This window comes from Grammomys surdaster, unplaced genomic scaffold, assembly GCF_004785775.1.
Source record: "Grammomys surdaster isolate TR1022 unplaced genomic scaffold, NIH_TR_1.0 62, whole genome shotgun sequence".
In the NCBI taxonomy this organism is placed as follows: domain Eukaryota; kingdom Metazoa; phylum Chordata; class Mammalia; order Rodentia; family Muridae; genus Grammomys; species Grammomys surdaster.
In genome coordinates this window covers 7,720,559-7,730,418 of record NW_021604564.1, presented here as the reverse complement: position 1 = coordinate 7,730,418, position 9,860 = coordinate 7,720,559, and positions in this window count along the sequence as shown.

The window sequence follows — 9,860 nt, the reverse complement described above, 5'->3', positions numbered from 1 at the left end:
TTCTCTCGCCCGTTTCTCTTCCAGGTTTTGGTTCCCCTCGCCCCCACGAATAACTGAGACCCGCAGGACGGGCCAATTGGCAGTGGCTAACAGTGGCACACCACACCAGGCTTTTTGCTTTTTGATGTCTGAGGTCCTGCATCCTCAGATATCTATACCACTGAGATGGACACTTACCTTTAAATAGGGAAATCTTAACAGCATCAGCACTAATCTGAATTTAGAAATGATCTCAGCCTAGGGTGATAATTCATTGGTTAAAACACTTGCTGTGTAAGTGGAAGGATCTAAGCTCAAATCCCCAGAGCCCATAAAAGCAGTGTACATCTTAGCTGGGAGGAGCCAGAAGAGAACATCTGGAAGCTTGTGAGTGAGCTAGTCTGGAGTTAGTGTAGAACAAAGGAGTCACAGTCTCAAACTGAGAGGTAAGAATCTCTATATGAGGCTATCTTCTACCTCACAAGCATGCTTTGGTACTCAGATTCTAAACACATCATATACACAAAAATAAAGAAAAATTAATGTGTAATTTCAGTATCAAAGGTGAATCAGAGTGACATGCCTTGTCTTTTCCTCAACTCAAGAGACTATCAGCAAAGCCTGGGCTTTATTTACCTCAGCATGTACAAAGTCAGTCAAACTTCTAGCTGTTTGCTATACGGCATTCATCTTAACAAGTGAAAATCTTTATTAAGGGCAATGATTCTTGATGCTGAGAGGTGTCTAAGTAAAGAAGAACTCTTGCTGCTTTTACAGAGAACCAAGTTCAGTTCCTAGTACTGTCAGGCAGCTCACAACCACCTATAGTTTCAGTTCCAAGGGACTCAATAATGCCCTTTTCTGGCCTCTGCTGTCACCTACACACACACACACACACACACACACACACACACATACACACACTTAAAAAATAGCATTTTTGTTCAAAAGTAGTTTTGTAATTAGACTTTCATGAATTTGTTAACTGTGGATTTATGATATACCTGCACAGAGGCATTGAATAGGCATAATGACAGAAGAACCTGGGGGTCAAAGAGATGACTCAGTAGCTAGTAGCAGTTGCTGCAAAATCCTGAGGACTGGACTTTGGATCCCAGTGCCCACATAAGACAACTTATAAATACTTGTAAATCTAACTCCAAGGGATCTGATATTCTTTTCTAGCCTCTTAAGGTAGATATGAACACTCACACAGACATATGTGTATGCATGCACATACACACACACACACACACACACACACACATACACACTAAGATAAAGAAGAAAGGAGGAAGGAAGGGAAAGAGAAGGAAGTATAAGAATTAGCCATCTCAGAATGGGTTACTACTTGTCAGAAGTTTGGATTTAGCAGGCTGTGACCTTGACTTAGTAACTATGGGAATTAACTAATAGGAACCAAAACCTGAAGGTGTTCAAATAAGAATAGAGAGCAGGAACATTGTCGTTCTGTGGTTTGATCCCAGTGGAAAGCTTACGTTGTTCACACTCCAGCTTCTGTCTCTTTAACATGGAAGATACCCTTCAATCCATTACTCACATGACTTCATCTGAATACTTCTATCTGCCATTCCTCCTAGGCTGCTGAGAGCTGTAACAGTCTTTACACATCTTTGTATCATCAGTTCCCGGCAGTGTGTTAGCACTGCCAAGTACCTGCCGGTAGACATTAAGATTAAATTCTCAGAAATAAGAGGTATGACAGAAATTTCTACTTGGTTAAATGATTTAGGCCTTTATTGATACTTGATCTATGCTGAACACTAAAGTATTTTAAATATATCAGCTTTAATCCTCATGACAATCCCACAGTTGGAATATTGCAGGTAAGAAATGAGTTTGAGGGGCTGGAGAGATGGCTCACTGGTTAAGAGCACTAACTGCTCTTCCAGAAGTCCTGAGTTCAATTCCCAGCAAACACATGGTGGCTCACAATCATCTGTAATTGGATCTGATGCACTCTTCTGGTGTGTCTGAAGACAGCTACAGTGTACTCATATAAATAAAAATAAATAAATCTAAGTTAAACAATGTCTTTTTCTGTCCACCACTGTCAGTGGCCACATTAAGATTAACATCCAGGGCTAAGAATTCAGCTCAGGTGATTATGAGCTTGGAGGATGCCCTACTTTCATTCTCCAACACCTCATAGAATGAATGACATGATGGGCTGCAGCTTTTCTATTCTCTCTTTGTTCCCCTAAATCCAATCCTCCAGTATCATCCCCAGCTCTGCAGCAGAGCATCTGTAGCATCCTTAGCTGTCACCTTGTTCCCATCTTTAGTGAATCCCATAAATCTTACCCTTCCTTTCTTCTCCCACTCATTGCTTTGTCCCAGCACCTAGCCCCATCTGACATACCCTAATAACCCAAGGGCTGCTCCTAACAGGGAAACAAGACAGGGAAGGCAAATTCACACCTCCCATTCTATTCTTCCAGATCTAATACTTTCATTCTCATCCCAAGCTTTGTAGCAGAAAACCCACTGCAGATGCCTTTTCCTATTTGACTCCATCCCAGTGGTTCAGAAGAACCTTTCCTTCCCATTTTCCTTTACTCATCTCATCCCAGTATCCCAGCCTTCAACACCAGTATGCATTCTCTGTAATCACAAAAGCTGAGCAGTCCAGAGGAACAGATAACCTAACTGAAGATGCCACCACTCCCTCTTTTCCTCCAAATCCAACCTCTAGTCTCATGCCTATGCAACAGAATGTCTGCTGGAGCCTTTGTTCCACTGCTGCCCACATCTGCTTTGGGTCACCCAAACTTTTCTTTCCTCACATCCTTCTTCATACTCACAGCTTTATACCAATGCCTGACTCCAGCAGACACCCCTTGATAACCAAAAGAGCTCTCCTGTCAGGATAGCAGGTGATCTGACTATAGGTCTTCCCCCTCTCCTTTGGCTCCTCAAGATCCAATTCCCCTGTCTCATTCCCAGATTTATAGCATACCTTGTAGTTGACCACTCTTCACTGTCTCCCCTATTCCAAGAAAACTAAATGAGCAAATACTGATGGAACTCATGTCTGCTCCCATCCATGAACAACCACAGATGCCTAGATCATCTCCATTCCTAAGTATTAGCACTCAATCGCCAGAAACACATTTTATCTGGTACATAGAGTAGCTACTGCTATCAGGTCCACAGAAAAATTCCTACGAGGCAACACATAGCCACTATAAGCTCCTAAAAACCAGACAGGAAATAGAAACCAAGGAACAAAACACCCATCAATAACAGCATGGATTATGTATTTCCACTGTAGCATAGAAACTTTAACAGAATAGACCCAGAGTATTCTAACACAGCTGAAAGACAAGAAAGCATCCTTTATAAAGGTCTTTAAAATGGAAATTAGTAAATACCTTAAAGAAATCTATGAAAACAATAACAAATAGTAGAAGAAAATGAATAAAACTGGTCAAGAGCTGAAAATAAAAATAGAAGCAATAAATAAAACCCAAAATGAAGGAATTATGAAAATGAAAAAATTTGGTAATTTGAATGGGACCTAACAAGGCAAGCATCAGTAACAGAATATGAGATGGAAAAGAGAATCTCAGGAGTTGAGGATATGATAAAAATAGATATATTGGTCAATGAAAATGTTAAGTCAAAAAACTTCTGACACAAAACATGAAGGAAATCTGGGATACTGTAAAAAGATCACATTGAAAAATAGTAGAAATAAAGGAAATAAGAATAAGAATCCCTAAAGTAAGAGAAGCCTATCAGGAAACAAAAAGAATACAGTACACAAGAGAAAGTAGGTGAAAAAGGAAGGTCCTCTGGGCACATAATAATCAAAAGACTAAAAGTAGATAATAGAGAAAGAATATTAAAAGCTGCAAGGGAAAAAGAAAATGAAAAATAAGTGATATATTAAGACAGACTGATTAGAGTTACATCTCACTTTGCAATGGAGTCTGAAAAACAGAACAAAACTGAACAGATATGCTGAAGATACTTAAGGCATCACTGACTGAAATGATCAACAAAACTTTCAATCACGATACATAGAAGAGATGAAACATTCTATAATAAACCAAACTTAAGCAATATCTATCTACAAATCCAACCCTACAGAAGTTGTGTAAGAGTAAACTTCAACAAAAGAGTTAACTATGATCACAAAAACAAGGAGAATAAATACTCTCAGACAAGCAAAGCCAAAAGTAGGAAAATACACACACACACACACACACACACGCACTACCAACAACAACAACAACAACAAAATAATGGGGATTAACAATCATTGATCATTGATATCTCTCAACATCATCGTTCTCAATTCCCCCAAGAAAAAGAAACAGAGTGACAGAACAGATTCAAAATTAATATCCGTCCCTTTGCTGCATTCAAGAAACACACCTCAAGGATAGACATTACCTTGCAGTAGGAGATTAGAAAAAATATTCCAAGCAAGTAAGCCTAAGAAGCAAGCAGGCATAGCCATTTGATTAGCTAACAAAATAGACACCAAACCTAATTAGAAAGAGTAATTAGAAGAGCTGAGGAAGGACACTACATCCTCATCAAAGGAAAAATTCACCAAAATGACATTTCAAACCTTACCATTTATGCCCCAAGCACAAAGGAACCCAAGTTTGTAACAGAAACACTATCCAGCTTATGTCACATATTGATTCTCAAACATTGATAGTAAGATACTTCTATAACCCACTCTCACCAATGGAAAGGTCATCCACAAAAACTAAACAGGAAAATACTGGAACTAACAGGTACAATAAATCAAATGGACTTACATATTTACCAAACATTTCACCCAAATACAAAATAATATACCTTCTTTTCTGCATCTCAGGGAGCTTTCTCCAAAATTTACTATATACTTAAACATAAAGCTAGTCTCAAAAGATACCTGAACACTGAAATAGCTCTCAGCATCCTACCAGAGCACCACAAATTAAAGCTGGATATCAACAATATGAACAACAGAAAGCTTACAAAGTCATGGAAACTCAACAACTCTCTACTGAATAGAAAAATGGGTCAAGGAAGAAGTTAAAGACTTTCTAGAATTGATGGAAAATGAATATACATCAGACACAACCTTATGGGATACAATGATAGCAGTCCAAGAGAGAAGCTTGTAGCACTAAGTGCCTACATTTAACAAAAGACTGGACAGTTCTCATACTAAGAACAGCACGCTTGAAAGCTCTGAAACAAAAAGAAGAAATTACACTCAAAAAGAGCAAATGGCAGGAAATAATCAAACTCAGAAATGAAATCGATAAAATAAAAACAATGTGGGACTCTAATTTGGCCACGCTCCCAAAACCCAAAGACCTAACATAGAGCCCTCACTAGGTCACCAGGCTAACAGGTCTCTGCCTTAAAATTTACATACTACCTGAAGCCCCGCCCACTTCCAATATAAAAATGAACACCTTCCGACATGTTTCGGGAGAGCTCTTTACCATTCACCACCCAACCCCCCCCATCATCTGTTAATAAATCAACACGTCTCAAATCTCCACATGTCTCATGAATTCTGGATTCGAGTAAGTCAAAATCTTGTGCGCCCCTGTCCGCGCGGGCCAGGGGAGGGACTCAAGCTAGCCGTGCGGCCACTCGCCCCGGCACTCTCTGTACTCTATCGCAGGTCCCGAGACAGCCTTGGAGCTGGTGCCCAGGACATCTGCGACCGCTCTTGTTCGCACAGCCACCGACGCTGACCCGTGTCCTGCATGCCCGGCGTCTCTGCTGCCCACCGACCTGTGTCTCCGCCCACTTCTGCTCGCGCCATCACAGCCTCCTGTGATCCCTAAGCGCGAGCAGTGTCCGACATCTGGCGCCCAACATAGGGTGAACTCCACGAATGAAAGAATCATTTCCAACACAACATCTAGACTCCTGTTTCCCCAGCGAACGCCCCATGTGAGCTCTCTCGCTTCTATTTTACTGCACATCCACAGACCCTGAATATAGAAGCCGATGTGCTGGCATGTTCAGACACACAGCCATGCGTCTCCATGATCTCTGCCCTGCTGCGCTCTCCCCACGTGGCATTTAGGGCCCAGAGCAGAGATACGGGAGTCTTACGCCTACACCCGCTGAGATCTGACTAGTTCATTCCTATCCAAACACCAAGCTTTCTGCGCCCGCTTCTATGACAATCTCCGCCCTCCTGAGACATCTACTCCAGACAAGAGACACAGACAACTCCACGCCCACACACTCCCAAAACACACGGGACACCATCCCCCCTCCCGTTATTGGTGGACAGGTACACAAAGCCAGCTCAGAAACTCTCCCCGCTGGCACCTACAAAAGCTGTGAGTTACATCTCTGTCCATCCATCTCCACCCCCACTCTCTCTCCTTCTCGCTTTTCTCTAATTGTTAACTACAATCTAACTTCTGCCTAATTCAAAAAACTAAGCTTCTCTCTCCACATGTTCTCCACAAAATGGCAGAGACTCCTTAATCGCCATTCTTTACCCCTCCCCGCCAAGAAATCTCCCATGCTCTGCCTGCCAAGAGGTTTGCCTCTCCCCCAGGGGTTAACTTTTCACACTAAAATTCCCCCACTTTCCTGCCATTTGCAGCCGGCTGGTTACAGCCCAGCTGAATCTCCTGTAACAACAGGGCTGGCTCCTGTTTGCCCCCTCCCCCACTTCACCTTCTAAGTCATTTGCGGCCAGCTATAGCCCAGCTGGCTTGCCTGATAGCAGAGGGTCTGAGACTCAATCTATGCCCCTTCACCTCTGTTTACCTTACAGTTTCTTTCTCACAACTAAAAACTCCAGGCTGAGCCTAGAGAAACTGCCGCTGCCTGTCCTCCCCTCCCCCTCTGAGAACAGTGAGCTGTTGACTCTAGGTGCTAACCTCCAGGTGCCTCCCTGCCATAGCTCAGTCTCACACAGCCTTTCACTCCTTCTGACCCTGTTATCAAACTTCTATGTTTCTCACTTTAAAAGTTAGCCTTTCTTTTCTCTAAGAAAAACAAAGGGAACAATGCCCTGGCTTCTAACAAGCCCCCTCCCCCACTGATTTTAAACCCTTCATTAATAATTTTCTCCCAAACAGGGTTACCTACAACAACAGTGTTTGTGCTTTTCAACCCAAAATTTTTCGCTTTTTGTTTAAATATTTCCTTTTCTCTCTAATACTCGTGATATATGTCCAACACTTTCATCAACTCTTTAAAAAAATTTTTTTCTTCTTCAAGGTTTGAAAGTCATCTAAATTTACTTCCACAGGTTAAATCAACATGCTGATCACCACGACCTTTCAGCTTTTAATTAACAACTAATTTTCCTTCACAGACAAACTGTGGATGTCTACCCAAGATGTTATTAACACAATGTTTTCTCCTTCAGCCATCCAACTTCCTCAGACACCTTTGGCTTTCCAGGAGCGACTTCATACTTAATATCCAAGATTTCCAGACATCTCCCTGCCAGAGATGCTGCTTCCCTATGATTTTATCCGCAGATCCAACAGAGACAAGCTGCCTACATCTCGTCAAACCGCAGACTCCAGAGACGAGCTGATGCCGAGACAGCACCATCTCCTGAAACATGACAAGCTGCCTTCTCCCAGTCATCTCATCTGACTAAAGACCCAGAGATACTCGCTACCAGCTACAGATGAACTCTTGCCAAAGTCACATAGCTGAAGTGATGTGTTAGTGAAGAAATTATAATGTCTATTTAGATTAATCAGATGTCATTACTCTCAAATTGTACAATATGTATTTAATTGATTTGATGACTCCTTGCTTTCCCAACCCCAACCCTCAATTTCCATTACCCTTGGTTTGGTTATGCTACACCCCTGACCTGTGTGGTGTTTTCTTTTGACTTCCTCATCCAAAATTTTCATCACAGGTGATACCTATCCTAAGAGAGAGAATTGTGAGACAGTGAGCTGTAGAGGCCAGAAAGCCTGGTGATAAGGCCCTAGAAGCCCCATGTGCTAGTCTCTGAGACTAGCCTCATACGGTAGGTGCTTTGGGCCTTGCAAACATTCTGACTCTCTCAGCTTCAGCTTATACAATCCCTCCCACGGAGAGACTCACATGAGAGTCACTTGTCACATGACTCCACCTTCAGAGATGTCCCCCTTTTTTATGAAAGAATAAAGGGTGGGATGTGGGATTGTAATTTGGCCATGCCCCCAAAACTCAGAGACCTAACATAGAGCCCTCGATAGGTCACCAGGCTAACAGGTCTCTGCCTTAAAATTTACATACTACCTGAAGCCCCGCCCACTTCCAATATAAAATGAACACCTTCTGACATTTTTCGGGAGAGCCCTTTACCATTCACCACCCACCCCCCCCCCCGTCATCTGTTAATAAATCAACACGTCTCAAATCTCCACGTCTCGTCAATTCTGGATTCTAGTAAGTCAAAATCTTGTGCGCCCCTGTCCACGTGGGGCGGGAGAGGGACTCAAGCTAGCCATGCAGCCGCCTGCCCCAGCACTCTCTGCACTCTATCGTGGGTCCCAAGACAGCCTTGGAGCCGATGCCCAGGACATCTCCGCCCACTCTTGTTCGCACGGCCACCCAAGCCGACCCATGTCCTGCATGCCTGGTGCCTCTGCCGCCCGCTGACCTGTGTCTCCGCCCACTTCTGCTCATGCCAGCACAGCCACCTGTGATCCCTAGGTGCGAGCAGTGTCCAACAAAACAAAGAGAAACAAACATAGAATCAATGAAACAAAGAGTTCGTTCTTTCAGAAAACCACCAAAATTAATAAATTCTTACTCCAACGTACAAAATACAGAAACAGAAGATCTAAATTAACAAAATCAGAAATGAAAATGGATATATGACAACAGACACTGAGGAAATCCAGAAAATCATAAAGACACACTTTAAATTAAAAGCCTCTGTACTTCACCAAGTTGAAAAATATAAAAGAAATAAATAATTTTCTCAACATAGTAGTTAAATCAAGATCAAATAAACAATTTAAATAGACCTTCTACCCCCTAGTGAAATATAAATCATCATTAAAATATCCCAACCAAAGAAAAGTTAAAGCCAAATGGTTTTAGCATATAATTCTACCAGACTTCTAAGAAGAGTTAAGGCCAATACTCCTCAAATTGTTCCACAAAAAAGAAACAAAGAGATATTGCCCAATTCATTTCATAGAACCAGAGTTATGTAAAAGTACAGAACAGTTTCCCTTATGAGCATACATGTAAAAATACATAATAAATACTTGCAAAGAGAATCCAAAAAAAAATCAAAAAGATTATCCACCATGTTCATGTAGGCTTCATCCTAAAGATGAAGTGATGGTTCAACATACATAGATCAATAAATATAATTCACCATATTAAAAAACTGAAGGACAAAATCCACATGATCACCTCATTAGTATAAAAAATAAAAAATAAAAGGCCTTTGACAAAAATTCAATACTGCTTCATAGAAGTCCTTTTGAGGGTAAGGATACAAGAGATGTACCTACACATAATAAAGGCAATTTCAGCAAGCCTATAACCAACATCAAATTAAATGGAGAGAAACTCAAATCAATTCCACCAAAATCAGGAACAAGACCAGGGTGCCCACTGTCTTCACACTTATTTGATATAGCACTTGAATTCTTAGCTAGAGCAATAAGATAGATAGTTGAAGGAGATCAGGAGATAAATACTGGAAAGGGAGAAGTCAGAGTATTTCTACCTGCAGATGACATGACAAATAAGTCACACACACACATACACACACACACATCCACTAGGAAGCGCCTACAATAAACATATTCAGCAAAGTAGCTCAATACAAAATTAACTAACAAAAATCAGTAGCCCTTCTATATGCAAATTTAAAAAGGATTGAAAAAGAAATAAGGGAA